At 36.8% G+C, this 15,321-nt stretch overlaps 1 long non-coding RNA gene across 1 annotated transcript; it reads right to left on the bottom strand.

Moving 5' to 3' along the window:
• Positions 1-14,158: 14,158 nt before the first annotated feature.
• Positions 14,159-15,116, bottom strand: LOC114356007 (uncharacterized). Its single transcript, XR_003656152.1, has 2 exons — positions 15,051-15,116; positions 14,159-14,808 (listed from the first exon to the last, which is right to left on the bottom strand). It is a non-coding gene; the product is annotated as an uncharacterized LOC114356007 (long non-coding RNA).
• Between the last annotated feature and the right edge of the window lie 205 nt (positions 15,117-15,321).

Here is a 15,321-nt window from a genome sequence, read left to right as displayed (position 1 = left end):
TCGTCCTCTTGCGACGACAGTGTGACATTTCATATGTTAATCTAATTGGAGATGTCACACTGGTCGTCGCAAATGGGCGCAATGTGTTGTACTTTTGGTTCCTCCTCATAAAGACTTCTAGTAGTGATAACATAGCTATTCTATGTCTTTGGCTGTAACTATTAACCGATACTGACGGTTTTTTTCAGACAAAGAAAAACTTTAAAACTTCTCAAGATGCCGACTTCCCCGCTCTCTTCGCCGCCATAGCCTGGCCCTACGGCGATCCGCGGAGTCATCTCAGTAATGAGCATTGTCGCCGCTTAGCCCCGTTACGGCGCCGGCGACGATGACGATTAATGACGCGCGTCATTGTGACGCGCAACGTAATTGCAGCTTAGCGACCGATATTGTTGGGGTGTCGACGTTACAATCACGAGTCAAATTCTGAATAATGATTTTGTATTGGGGTTTACAGAGAATGAAAATCAGAAAAGCCTTTCAAATTAAATGATTTATGTGAAGAAACGTCTAAATATAAATAGAAATGCTTTTACAATCCGCGCTTGCGATAAGATAAATTATGTTTCTAGTAATATTGACAATTGGTGGTGTTCAATAAAGAGTGTAACCAGCTAGCTAGCAGTTATTCGAGTACGTTTGATCGAATGCCAAATAAAATTTCGGCACACTGCCGCACTGTTATAATCACATTAAGATTTAAGATCTGCAAAAGTTAGCCTATACCCCACGCCAAAAGCTGCATAATTGACGTCACCAGATCCCAGCAGCCGTGACCTCGTCGTCATAACTCGACGACTACGAGAGTTTCGATATCCGTGTAAGAGCGATTAAATAATTAAGTTAGTAAGGAAATTGGAAGCCTTTAAAATTTAGAACTCTCTGGAAGACTAATGAGAATATAGGCGATGGAACTTTTGAAGTTACCGTTCAAAGAGATTACTTAGTAGAGTATAAATTTCCTGTGCATAACTTCTAAAATTAACTTTACTATCCGCCTTTTAGAAGTCTACTGCTCGACATAAACTTCACTTATAAAATGCCTTACTTTGGCAATTTATAATTTCTAGCAACCTATTTCCTATCTGTGGTTGCTAAGATCCTTTCCTTAACATTTTTTAGTATCGTGAATAATGCAGCAGGCAAATTTTCGCAAATTTTCATTAGTTATGTTAGTTTTTATATGATCCTAATCGTATCTCAATAAATTAACTTATCTATTACCCTGAGGTTTAATAAACAAATTTAATACCAAAATCCGCCAATTATTACCAATTTATGTGAGAGCCAACCACGCAATCAGTGGGCTAGCCCCAATTTGCAGTTTTCGAATTCCGGCCATCGGGCGACCGGGCGACGCGACCGCAGCGGGGCCGCCGCGACCGCGGGATACAGCCTACTTTATTGGCACTGGATATAACGATTTATACCATGAAATCCGGATCCGTGGTGAATTTTGACGGTGTTGGTTTGGTGTATTTCGAATTTACTGCCGTCGTTTCGATTTCCATTGCCGGAAGTTTTTTTTACACAAATTGAATAAACACAAAGTTTTTGCAAAGCACGTGAAACTCTACCAACCATCATAAAACTATTTAATCTTATTTCAAAATTGGTCGACACTGACACTTCTCCATGTCAAGCATCTGCCATATTGAAAACAGATACTTGTTGGACATGATAACCTTCCGTAATCCTTGCACACATCTAAACAAAGCCTCCCAAAGTCAAGTGGCCAAATAATATCGTTTCTCGCCCGCCCACACAGGTGTCCGGTGTCGCTGGAGCCAGTGTACAGAGGGCTTAGCGCATCACTTCGACCTAAGGGCCATTCACACTGGGGGCAGAATCCATGGACAAATATTGTTTCAACTTAAGCCAAGTTTGAACTCGTCTTAAAATCATCTTGAGGATTAATTGACATTGTCTAAATTTAACAAAGATAGAGATCGTTAATTTTCGTCTGCGCAGGCACGTAGCGAGAGCGACTGCTGCTCTAACACAATTACGTTTATACACGAAAATTGAATTTCAAGTTTAGAACTTAATCTCTACGATCGTTGAAGTATTTCTGTTTAGTTAGTAATCTTCCATTCATATTCATCGGCAACTGTTATAGCTATACTATGTACTTGGTTAGATATTTGCAATAAATTGTTAAACTTTAAACGCGTAAGGGATTAAACAATTTTCCTGTTGCTACAGCTTCCTGCCTAGTATCTCATGTCCGTACGAGATAAATATAAGTGATGTGTTCTCGGGTTACACAACGTGCAATAATAAATACCCTTAACAGTGGCATCACTGTGCACACGGCTTAACACAGCACCTCGCATAATGGCTTGCGCACACAGGCTCAGGATCGAACGATAAATATTGGCTCTCATGCTCAACCAATTGCTGTGGCTTTCGAGTGTTGACTCAAAAATTATGCACCACTTTATTGGGGGAACAACATGTACTCTCCAATAAATAAATGCAAATGCAGATATCTACTTCTATGTAGCTAGAACATGTATACAGCTGAACACAACACAATATATTACAATGCCACATGACATGACACAGGCGGTCAGTGATCAATGTCCTATTTGTTTTCCCCGCCAAGCGAGCGCGATGGCCCCCAAAATTCCTGTGGCAGTCGTTAACAAGCTACCTCAAATTGTTTACAGCGGCGTTATTTAATTAAAATACTTTGTGCTGGCTCTCAAGTCATAATTCAGTTATTAGTTTTTAAGAAAACAACAACGGGAAGCGCTATTAACGATATTTGTTGCCTGGAATTATTAAAGTTTGCGTTGTTACAAAAAAAGGATCCATTAGGAGCATGAAAAAATATCGGACATTTTCTGTTAGTTACACGTGCCATAGTCGTTATTACAATAGAAGCAAAAAATAGAATTAATAAGTGAAGGAGCCTGATATAGCGGACAAAATATTCTAATAAAAATAGATAAATCGATTCCAGCAATGTCATTTTGAGATCTACATATTTTAGATTACAACCCAAATTCTTATCTGCAAATGTATTTCAATAAAAGTAATTATAGAGCACCACCAATGATGGGTGATGAATTTTAAATAAGTTTTTCGGGGAACTGACTGCGCGAAGGAATGATTGCCCCCCAGGGATGCCAGTAGTTTTCACGTCCAGTCGACCAATTGGAAATGTGGGCCAGTCACTGACCTCTGTTATACAACGGACTAGCTTTTAGGGACAGTTTTTTTGGCTCTTCCAGAGTTTAGTGGAGCGGAACTAGTCGTGAATTTGTGAATGTAAAGGCTGATGCACTTTCAATATTTTTTCTATTATAAGTTACTAGCACTTAGCAGCCGTCCGCGACTTCGTACGCGTGGATCCGGTTTTACTATTTATTATTATTATTTATTTAATTTACCCCCCTTAGAGGTTGAATTTTGTAAAATCCTGTGTTAGTGAGCACCTAAGTTCTAAAAATTGGCCTTTATAAGTTCTGGTCTTTTTCAGTTTGTTAAGCCCTCAAAACAACGAATTTCTTCAATGTTTTCGAACTTTGGTGTACTTGTAAGGTTCCAAGCTTCCAAGCCTTTGTTATTTTTGTAGTAGATTGACGTGGCTACCGTACATCAATTGCTTTCAAATACCAGCGAGATTACAACCGCATCCATGTACACTAATAATAATGAGCCCAATCCAAATCCCAGCTTATTGGCGACTGATCTCGATCGGGAGCGATACGGTAATCCAATTGTGTGCATGACATCACAATGGCGACAATTAATCTGTTACATGTATTCAATATCTACCTCTCACTGGCAACTAATTAATTAGGCTTTATAAACTGCGGTTTGGTAGAATTATTGTTTGACTAAGTTTATAATTAAAATGACGTAAAACCAACTTAATTTTTTTCATGAAGTAACAGCAACTTTATTTTGTATTTTAGAAAAAAAAAAGAATCGCGTATAGTAACATTTATTCTTTTTATCAAATCTTTAGAAATAAGTATGACAGACATAAATGTCAGTGCAAGGTTATGTTATTGTAAGACAGAATATTTTTGGACAAGGAACAATGCATGCAATAATTAGAGGACAACGTCGGTCAAGTCAACTACTTACTTGGAAATAAAAACGATTCGAATTTGAATTTAAGCGGAAAAATGTTTAAATTAACCATGACTCATTAAAACTAGTATTTTTTTATCCTAATTCATATTTTAATTGTTCCGATAAATATGCAGAACCTATTTTAAACCATCAATGAATATACTTTCCACTAAGTTTTCCTCGAGGCTACAAAGTTTGAAAAGCACTGTACATAATGTATGGTGAAATGAAGTCATCTGTTCCCCGAGTGTTTACGATAATTACTTTGGGATATTGTCTCGGGCCCTCAAGCTCCGATCACACAGTTTCAGGGGGCGAGTGCTTGATCTTGTGATTGTGTGTAAACCTTTCCTTGTCTTTATGAGACCCACTGGAAAAAAGCTTCAACTATTTTAAAGTATACTTCTTTTTTGTGTTTGCGGGATGAGAATGTGTTTTGATAATAAGCTTTGCTTAGCTTAACTTTGCTTCCTTTTTTTGTTTACGGGGTGAGAATGTGTTTTTATAATTAGTCTATTTACGAGTACATACCTTACGGCACTTTTATGTTGGTACGTTAGTAAAGAAAATCTGGTAATAATATTTTTTTTTTCATATTCAAATAATACATAACTAAAATCAATGATAATTTGAATATAATATGTATTTTTTACTTAAAAATATAAACTGAAAATAACACTAAGTTTCAGATTTTCCCTGATTATGGTCTTACATCGCAAATCGATGAGGATTATTGCAACTGTATATCTATCTCTTTCACCCTTCTGGTGTTACGTTTAAGAGACAGATGGTTGAAGTACATTAAATATTAGAAAAAAATGTTTTTCGAACAATGGTTAGCTTGACTTTTAATACATTTTTAAACTATTAGTTAACATTTTGTTAATATTTAACCATTAGTAGCAAAATTTAACAATTTGTTATCTATACTTATAATAAATCTGTAGAGAGGTCAATTCTGTACATGAAATATATTTTCAAAAAAACTATCAAGGGGTGATTAGTGATCGATACTGATGCCAAAAATGCAATCAGAAAAATTTTTGTCTGTCTGTCTGTCTGTCTGTATGTTCCTTATAGAAACAAAAACTACTCGACGGATTTTAACGAAACTTGGTACAATTATTCTTCATACTCCTGGGCAGGTTATAGGATACTTAGGAATTCCCACGGGAACGGGCATTAGCGGGAAAATCCTTTTGTATGAAAAATCAATCAAGTTAGACGCTTGAAATTTGGCAAACAGGTACCTTAGTAAACTTAAAGCTTAGTTATAACAGGATATTGCAAAATTCCTACGGGAACGGGAATTAGCGAGAAAAAACATTTGTATGAAAAAATCTAAGCCACGTAAGATAGACGCTTGAAATTTGGCATGCAGGTACCTTAGTAAATTTAAAGCTTAGTTACAACAGGATATTGCAAAATTCTCACGGGAACGGGAGTTAGCGGGAAAAAACATTTGTATGAAAAAATCTAAACCGCGTAAGTTAGACGCTTAAAATTTGGCATGCAGGTACCTTAGTAAACTTAAAGCTTAGTTACAACAGGATATTGCAAAATTCCCACGGGAACTGGAATTAGCGGGAAATTCCTTTTGTATGACTGACTCACTGACATACCCACGCACAGCCTAAACGGCTAAACGTAGGCAAAGGGACGTAGCTTAGGTACCGTAGAGGTGCACTAAGAAAGGAATTCCCGAAATTCCCACGGGAATAGGAATTACCTTGAAAATCCTTTTGTATGAAAAATCTAAACCGCTTAAGTTAGACGCTTGAAATTTGGCATGCAGGTCCCTTAGTAAACTTAAAGCTTAGTTACAACAGGATATTGCGAAATTCCAACGGGAACGGGAGTTAGCGGGAAAAAACATTTGTATGAAAAAATCTAAACCGCGTAAGATAGATGAAGGGGGTAAAATGGGATCCACGCGTACGAAGTCGCGGGCGGCCGCTTGTCTATTAAATTTTTTTTTTTTTTTTTTTAGTTTATTTTTGAACAACAAACAATTACACTTATAAATTAAGTATAAAACATGGACATAGAACACATATTAGGTAAAAGCGTAATCAGCCCCGTTGTCCACAGATAGAGTAACAAAATATGTGGAAAAGATATCGGTATAAATTAAAATTTGTGTGCTTAGTGCACAAATTATAATAGCCTAAATGGCACTCTGGTGTAATATAAATAGTTTCATCAAAATCCGTTCGGCAGCTTTCCATTCCGTTTGGTGCTTAACAAAACATTAGATTTTTTTTTTAAATTACTTAAGTCTAGATCTAGAAAAACAAACATCAACCATCACAAACTCACATCCTTGATAGATTGGTGCAATGCTTTTCTGAACGAGGCAGGTGAGCCTGCGAAGAGTTCAAGTTCGGTGAAATGACAGTTGAACATTTTAGTAATTCTATACAGCGGCGCGCGCTCACCTGCATTCGTTTTACATGGAGCGTGTGCGAATATTTGCGGTTTACGGGTCTCCCGTGTAGGATATGAACGGTATGGTATTCTAATGTATATTTGGTTCATAAGTTTATTACAATCAAATTTCCCACTACAAATGTTATACAATAATAGTTGATAAAGGAGCAATCTTCTCGCTCTATAAGTATTAGCATAGAAAACTTATTAAGGAGTACTTCGTACGAGCGCTTGGAGTGGTAACAACGATAGTTCATAGATCGTAGGAATTTACGTTGCACAGATTCCAGCTGATCGTGATATTTGGTATACAGTGTGTCCGGGCNTTTAACTACGAATCAAAAAACCGGGCCTTAGGCTTTGTTACATACTAAGCGTCTAAACAGTGCCTTTTCAAGGCACGACTACAGACAGCTCTATGACGTTCTATTCAAATTTTCAGGCAATGAGGAACATACGAAGTATGGCGTCGAAAATGATCGACGTTTTTGTACGGTGCAACTCAGATTTAAGAGTTATAACAGGCTTGTTCACTCCACGAGTTTGCATCGAAATACCTTCGCGAAGAAAACGTTATGTACGTAATACTTATTATATTATTCTGTGGTTATATTAAATCAAATCTATTATTCTTTCTTTTGATACGTTAGATAAGTACTTACCCCTTATCTAACTGATGGAGCTAAGGGTCGAGGGTCTAAACGGGCCATCAGTGGGCAGGTCCTAAATGGATAGCAAAGTTAAATTTGCTCGCAGTTGGTCTTCCTCCTTCAATATTAATGTTGTTTGCCGCCCTCCTCTGCGGACTGCGCCTTTGTGGACTGTTAGAGCCTTTTTATTTCAAATGAATACTAAAATTATTCGCAAAATCGTTTCTTTTCATGACTCAAAAGCAACTTTGAAGCTTTTTATTTACATAGAGATATTTATTTAGATTTACATAGAGTGTACCTTTGAGAAAAACAACTAGGCAGATTAAGGCTGAGAGCCTGAGATGCACCACCTAACTTTGACCGTAACTAAAACGATAACCGGTGTTTTTTGTATAACTCCATACAAAAAACCCCGATTTTTTTACGTTTGTCAAAGTTAAAGTAAGATGGTGCAACCCAGCCTTAGTTTTCTACGGAGTTTTTATTTATTTAAAACCTTATTACATACAATATCGTAGTACAAAAAGCGAACTTCTCTATCAATCTTTGGGCCAAACAGGTAATTAGAGTAGGTAAGTATGTAAAGTTCATAGAATAATTCGAAGGATATCACATAAAACTGGCAATATGTGTAAGCGTAAGTCTGATGAGCTAGCGATGGTAAGTTTCAGGCAACTTTTGTTTTCAAAGAAGCTTAATTTTAAAAGTTAGATCAACTGCTTTCTTAAATTTTGCTATGTACTGGAGTTTTAGAAGAATTTCCTCAAAAATTAAGTTGTTTCTTGAAATGTAGACAACGGCACTTCATAACTTCACTCCTCGTTTCTTTTTTCGTTTTCATTTTCTAAATGCCAAATGAGTGTAACTGTTTGCCTCGTATACTTCTTTGTATTTTGGGAGGGCCTATAAACAAAATTATTTTTATTAGAAAGACAATACTCATTTTGCTCATATTTTACGCAAAATTTAAAGCTAATAAGAGAAACAAATAGTAACTTTCGCATAGCATTTCTACTCATCTGTTCTAATTGCCGCGCCTGTTGAAACTTTAAGAACTTAGGCAAGCTATTTAACTTTTTATTGCATTCTGAGACGGGTTTAAAATTCATTACAGCCTCGGGGCCCCAGTAAAAAGAATCAAAACAAGTGCAGAAGCGAAAAGATTTCATTTCGTAGTAAGTAGTTTACCCAGCGGGGGCGGCAATATCGCGCGGCGGCTTGTGCCTCTATTTGGTTAAATTAAAACTTGGATCGGGCCTCATAATATTTTAGTCTGCTGAGTACGACGGAGTTTATTATTTTGTTAGAGGAACATAAAGCATTGTCATAATAAATATTCTGCTAAACAACAATGACCTAAAAATTAATCCCACAAAACCTAACTAAAAGGTCAACCATGAGGGAAACATTTGATTTAGCGATATCGATGTTGGTGAAGTAAAAGATAAGTGTTGAAAGTTTGAGCAACTATCATCTTTTACAATATTTGCTTACTTGTAAGTACTTACGTTACTGTCGTTTGATCCTTAATAATAAGTAAAAACTTCAATGTAAGCTTACCTGTAACAAAAAAAATAAAACACATTATTATCGTTTCAAACTTTTATCCTACGAAAATCTTTACTTAAAAACTTTACTTTAAAATCTACGCTGCCGTAAACGTGGATATGTAACAAAATAGACAGTCAGCGTTCCTTTTGCATTAACATTATCAAGTATGGATAATGGATACAGATATAAGTAAGTATCCTACCTATCGAGTAAAACCTTTTTCCGATGAAGAGACATTACCTATTAAGCTCCCAAGCCAACGTAGGTACCCACTTACTTGTGAAAAAAAAACATTCGTTTGATATCAAAAGGTATCGGCCCGTTAAAATAATAAGCTGATTACGTAAGCCTCCCGACTACCCCCGCTTCTATAAATAGGAAGCAGGCAACCCTGGCTGCTTTGTGAAAATATACTCAAAAGGGTAACGAGACAAAGTCAAATGTTCATTGAATTGATGTTAAGTCTTATAAGATTACCGCAAACATTGATGAGAAGAAACCTCAGACATGAGCGTCAAGTCTAAATATGGAATTTAAGTTAACTTACAAAGTATTAATACGAATTCGCGAAAAATAACAACACCAATGGATCTTGTTTTTCTCAATTCTGGTTAGAGAGAGAGTAAAAGGAAAATTACTCAAGAAAAGTAACCTACAAATAAGTAATAACTCGTAATAACGTTTCAACGAACCAACCTAGAGTACTTATCAAAGACGATGTTCACAGCTGCTGTCACTGAAACTCCTTACTGTCGTTTAACCGAAACTAAATGGCTTCAATTTGCATCCCACATTACGGAGCATCATAAGACTGTATGACTGAATTTTTCAAGATCTATCAAAACCACGAGGTTTTTCAGCCTGTTCAGACTCTGTATCGAAATAAATAAATAATAATAACTCGAGGGAAAGTCAAGTGACGGCCGCTTACGTTTACGTCTGGTTTGGTCCCGCAATCCGCATATTGGAATAAGCCGCGATGAGCCCGCCGCGCGCGTTATAAATTCCTAATGCGTAAGCACTGCTCCTGACCACAATGGAGCAAGATACAGAAGGGTATATTCCTCTTTCTTGTACGATATACTAATTTGGTTGTTTGGTATTATACGCTACCAACATGTTTTTCAAAGTGAAGATGCTTCAAACAGTAATAATTATCATTACACGTCGATAACTGGCGAGATGTGGCGCAGAAAAGACAGAAATAGAGACTTAAGTCTTACAGTCGAAGGCCAAGACTCACTCTGGGTCGCTGTGTCAGCTTAGTTTGTTATTATAAGACCTCACCACCAGCTACGGTCCAGTATATTTGTGATACAATCATTAAATTGATCAGAGGTATTCCCTGCAAGATTTAATTTAATGCCATCTGAAATTTTGCCACCGAGTGTCTTTAGAAACGTTATCTGCGCATCTATTACTCTGGCCAGATAATATTTATTCACGTCTTATAGAGCGCTTTACTGAGGTTTTTCAGCTAATAGTCGTAGGAAGTGAGCCTACTGTTAGCTTATTTGTCATAACGCTCGACTTGATCCGTGCGCGCTCTGACGGAAGTGATAATGCGGCGTGGTGACGGTTGCGTCAAACACGCAATCTACTCACTCCTGTGCTTAGCTCGTCTGGGACTCAGCCAATCGGCATGAGAATTGAATACTACATTTTTAATTTCAATCGAAACTGCCACAAGGATGGACGGAAATATATCTATATTATTTATGTTATAGATTACAGACTACACAAAGTTTGTGCATTCGCGAAACACCAGAAAAGGACAAATTGCATGCAGATTGCAGATATTTGTGACACTGCTTAGAGCATTACAAATGAGTTTCGCTGATAGTGCTCAAAAACATTTGCTGCAAACGGAATATCATTTGCATACGTAACTATGAAATTCTGTAAATTTCACACAAAGGATTTAGTTGTTTGTGCAAATGAATTTACAAATCTAGATTTCGCCAAACACAGAATACTAAATGTTTCAGTGTTCAAGAGAATCAGAACATATGAAAAAGAAAAGAATGCTCAAATTAAATGTTGCTCAAACAATTAGTGTTATAAACGGCAAAAGAAATGCTAATTCTTTGCTTCGTTCGGCAGCGGGTAATTTGCGGGTGGGTGCCTTTAATAATAATAATAATAAAGGGGAAATGGAACGATATTAAGCCGTCAAAAGAGTGGGAGTAATTATATTAGCAGCTGGCAGCCGTCATTGTTGCGGGAACTGCGGCGGGACGTTATGGAGTGTTGAGGCTAGACATTGTTGTGACACAATCACAAACGACACTAACGATGACAATTGTAAGAGTTTTGTACTTAGGCCAGGATTTTGGTCAGAATTGGACAAATAATGGCACAATGAGGCAAACGGCGCCCCCTTACAGGCAGGGCATCTTTTTATAGAAGAATCAGGTTGATATAAAAGTTAATGATGCCCCATCTAATTTAGAAACCACCGTATAATGTTACAACGACCCTCAAATGAAATTATATTTCCAAGAAACATCAATAGTATCAACTATCAGAATTTGGTCCATCGAGGTTCCCAGAAATCTGTCGGAGTCCTGAGACCAAAACTGTTATAGGATTCCGATAACAATTACTTGTTGAGTGGCTGAATTCCTTTGTCAGCATTCCCGGGACATAATCGCCTTATTGGTTGTTTATTACACATTTCCCCCACTACCAACATCGCCGGTCGTCCCGGCCGAAAGGTTGATTGAATCTTTTCTTTGAAAGATGTTGAGGACGATTGGCTAATCCGACTTTGATGGGAAAACAAAATATAAATGTTCCAAACTGTGGCAACACAATATTGTTTTATTTACATTATTATGTCTATCAGAAAAGGCTCCGAATCTAATGCAAATAAATTGAGTGTGATACAAGATTGTCAGCTGCTCAAACCCGATATGGCTTTTAAGCAGGTAACATTTCAAAGATTAAAGCTTAATAGACACCTATCTAAAGGCACATGTGAGAAGGGTTCAAGTTAGTAACGAAACACGGACAAACTTTAGGATATAATCATGATTCAAACTTCACAAGTTATCTCGGAATTACACAAACTGTAATGGCAAGGCAACCATTGAACCATAAAATTCTCCCTTTTTTGCCGGTTCTTGCTCTAAAAGTACATTCGGAATGATTTACTGCAGGTTCCCGGTGCACAATGTTTATTTTATTCTATCACTTGGTGCTTAAGCGGAAAACAGCGGCATAAACGGGGGGGTCACCTCATGGGGCGGGTGTTGTTACAAGTAAATGGTACGAGGAAGGATTCAACTTGTTGACTTTTTTACTTAATATCATAACACAACGCTTAGCAATTTCTACATCTTCCGTTTTTCTCCATTTTTTCTATTTGATGATGTCGTAGTAAAATAATTTATTTATTTCTTTGAATCTCAAGTAGGTACTTATAAGAAAAACAAATATCTGACATACTTCAAAACCATTTGTCACCTACAATTCTTGGTACAAACGTAATTCGTTGAAAAACAAAGTTATCAAAAGTAACCTAAATCTAGTTAAAACTTTTTGCTCCGTTTTCTGTTTATATTCAAGAGCAATTTCAGATGGAAGATACTGTGTTTTTCTTGGAGGATCCATCTCGGTGAAAACATGTGCGTTGGTGAAGGATCTCACGTACGCGTAACGTTTGATTGGACAAGCCGCCGGCGAGGGAACGGCGGCCCTTGGACGCGTGTTGAGTGAATGAAGTTTATGAAGGGTTGTGCCATTGGAGGGGGGAACGAACAGCCCATTGTCATTCTGCATGATATGTAAGTCAAAGATTACAGGAACATAATTATTGCGGCCGCAACCGTTTCAAAAAATTTGGTCCATTGTTCTGATCAAAGAGCAGGCAACCCAAGACGAACATGTCTTAGTACTTTAGAAAAAGGAGGCTCTACCACAAATGAAATGGGATAAGAAGAAGAAAAGTCTAAAATTAGACAATTTGCTGACAGAATGGTGCGACACCAACGTCATTGAATAAAGTTCATGAAAGACTTATTCTACTTCTGCAAGATACAAATATATGGACTGGCTGTTACATCTGGGCGGTGACGTCATCCGGGTCGCCTGCCCCGGCAGAGCATCCGGATGTGGTACGAGCGAGTTTATTGTCGCTATCACTGTCCGGATAGACCCTATTGCCTTGTACAGCGCGCGGATATTTCATGTTGTAGGTTTCATTAGCAATTAACTTAATGTAACAATCAGAGATAAACAGAGTTTATTTCATTCGAAACGGTTTAGGCTAGAATGGAGGATCAGGATATACGTGGAGTCGTGGACTAATAATAAGGATGATGATGATAAGCAATGAAGATACTTCTAAGCTAGAAGTATCTTCAAGAATAAACAAAACTTTCAGATAGTTTCATAGTAAACGTTTAAAACCTAAGCTTCACGAGCTCTTATTCGATTTTAAGAGAAAATTCTGTCATAAAAGAAAATTAACAGCATCATAAAACAAGTCTATAAGTTGAAACATTCATGGAGCAACATCAATGAAAAACAAATCGAGCAAATAAAATAAAAACACCGCGTTTTATGTACAAGTTAACTATTTGTTTACAGCGAGACGTCCGATTGACATGCGAGTAAACACGGAATAAATACGAGTAAACCAAAGGACGTAAAATGTTCGGTGCTGATACAGGCATTTACGTTTTACGCAGGGGTCTACTCCTCAAAACGACTGTGATTTATGATCGACTCTCTCCACCATCTCTATCACTCGAAGTTAAGCACTTGCAGCAATGCGAATGCGATAGATAAGTTAGGAGTGGGGTAATACTATTTTTTTCGGAGTTGGGTTGGACCTTGGACGAATAAACCACTGGACACGAAACCTACAAGATTTCTAAGGAAACACGATCAACCACTTTTTGCGGGGGGAGAGGTTTGACAATTGTCAAATAATGACATTTAGTGCTGGGAAAAGATCGTAAATTTTTATCGATAGTTATGTAAATGAATGAATGAATGAACCTAACGAGATAAATGAATTATGGATTGATTTAATATTGAAAGTTTCTTTAATTGAAAGACTATAATTAATTATTGTATCGTGTTTATTATAATGCCATTGGTAAATCATAGGTACAAATAATATTACAAATTATTCATATAGGTAGGTAACTAGGTGAAATATTTTTTGGCTGTGTTATCATTATCAAATCCGTAAAGCAATAAACAAGTAATATTCTGTTACGATCGACTGCTAACTAGCTTTTGGTCTCAACAAATGTTATAATCTGTCTCACGTCACGGACAAAAGTTTCATCAATAGCCTATTTCTATACATTTCATGAAACACAATTTGATAACATTATGACAATGTATTGCTTTGTAGCGCTTGCAGTACGGATGCACTATCTGAGAATATTTAATTCTTATCTAATGTTGTTGATATTCTTATGTTTAGGTCATTCGAGAAGACCTCCTAGTACTTATTTCAGTTTTGAAGACGTCGGTATATCCTAACTTCATTGATTCCAGAGCAATTTCGCGTTTCCGCTGTAAGCTGGATATTATCTTTGGTCGAAGATGTGTACACAGGGTACCTATCCTGTTGATGAGGGGTATTTCTTTTAGGGTTTTGTGCAGAATCGCGGAATATCCTGTCTCCTTGTTTTGCTTTCATAGATCGTTTCCTTTAAGTCTTAGAGTGGGTGCTTGTGCTTCCTCCTGAATAATGAGGTCTAAATGTCTGAGATTCAGAAAGAAGTCAAGTGATGCCGATAGAGTGGTTCTCATACAACCCATGGCCGCTATGTTTGCTAGGCACTATGCATGTTGTCGATATGACTTGCCCAGTACAATTTATTGTCAAGGGAGATGCTCAGATATTTCACCTGTGTTGGTTTTGTTTTGAAAAGTTCAGTGGCCTAATTCACGTATCTTGACAGTCAAGATCTCTCTGATGTTCAGAAGTCGTCCCATTGAAAAACAGTTGATGACAGGATGGACCAAATCAAGTTCCAACCACCCCGGTATTTCACTAAACGTGAGGGGATGACACAGATCTAAAAGGTTCCACCTCGGTATTGCATACCGAAAATAAAACCTGTTAATGAAATAAAAAATAATAATTGTAGTCATTTGGCGTATTTTTGTGATGACATTATTAATATTTAGATGCAATGAAAAGTTTAAATTGTATGTTCCATCTGTGTGGATCTCATCATCTTTTGTTTCATGTGACTAAAATAAAGCCAAAAAATCAATCAACATCAAAAATATTTTATTCAAATTTGACCAGTATTTTGATGTACAACATATTTCAAAAAAGGTGTAATTATTACTTACATTTACTGGTGTGCTTGTTTTGTATGTTCCATCTATGTCTATCTCATAATCTTTTGTTTCATGTGACCAAAATTATCAAAACAAAAAAATCTATCAAAATCTAAAATTAATTTGAATAATTTCAGTTTCAGTTTGTTTGGTATATCGATAAACTTATCGACATTTTTCAAGCCCTTTACGTCATAAAAAATGAGATGTGAATGAATGAATGAAACCTATAATCCAACCAAATTAAATATGCTACATGTTTTAAGCATTTACATGTACAATG

The sequence above is a fragment of the Ostrinia furnacalis genome, unplaced genomic scaffold (genome assembly GCF_004193835.3).
Source record: "Ostrinia furnacalis isolate ACB-3 unplaced genomic scaffold, ASM419383v2 OfSCF2606, whole genome shotgun sequence".
Taxonomy (NCBI): Eukaryota; Metazoa; Arthropoda; class Insecta; order Lepidoptera; family Crambidae; genus Ostrinia; species Ostrinia furnacalis.
Note: the sequence above shows the minus strand (reverse complement) of the source record. Positions and strands in the feature narration are given on the sequence as shown.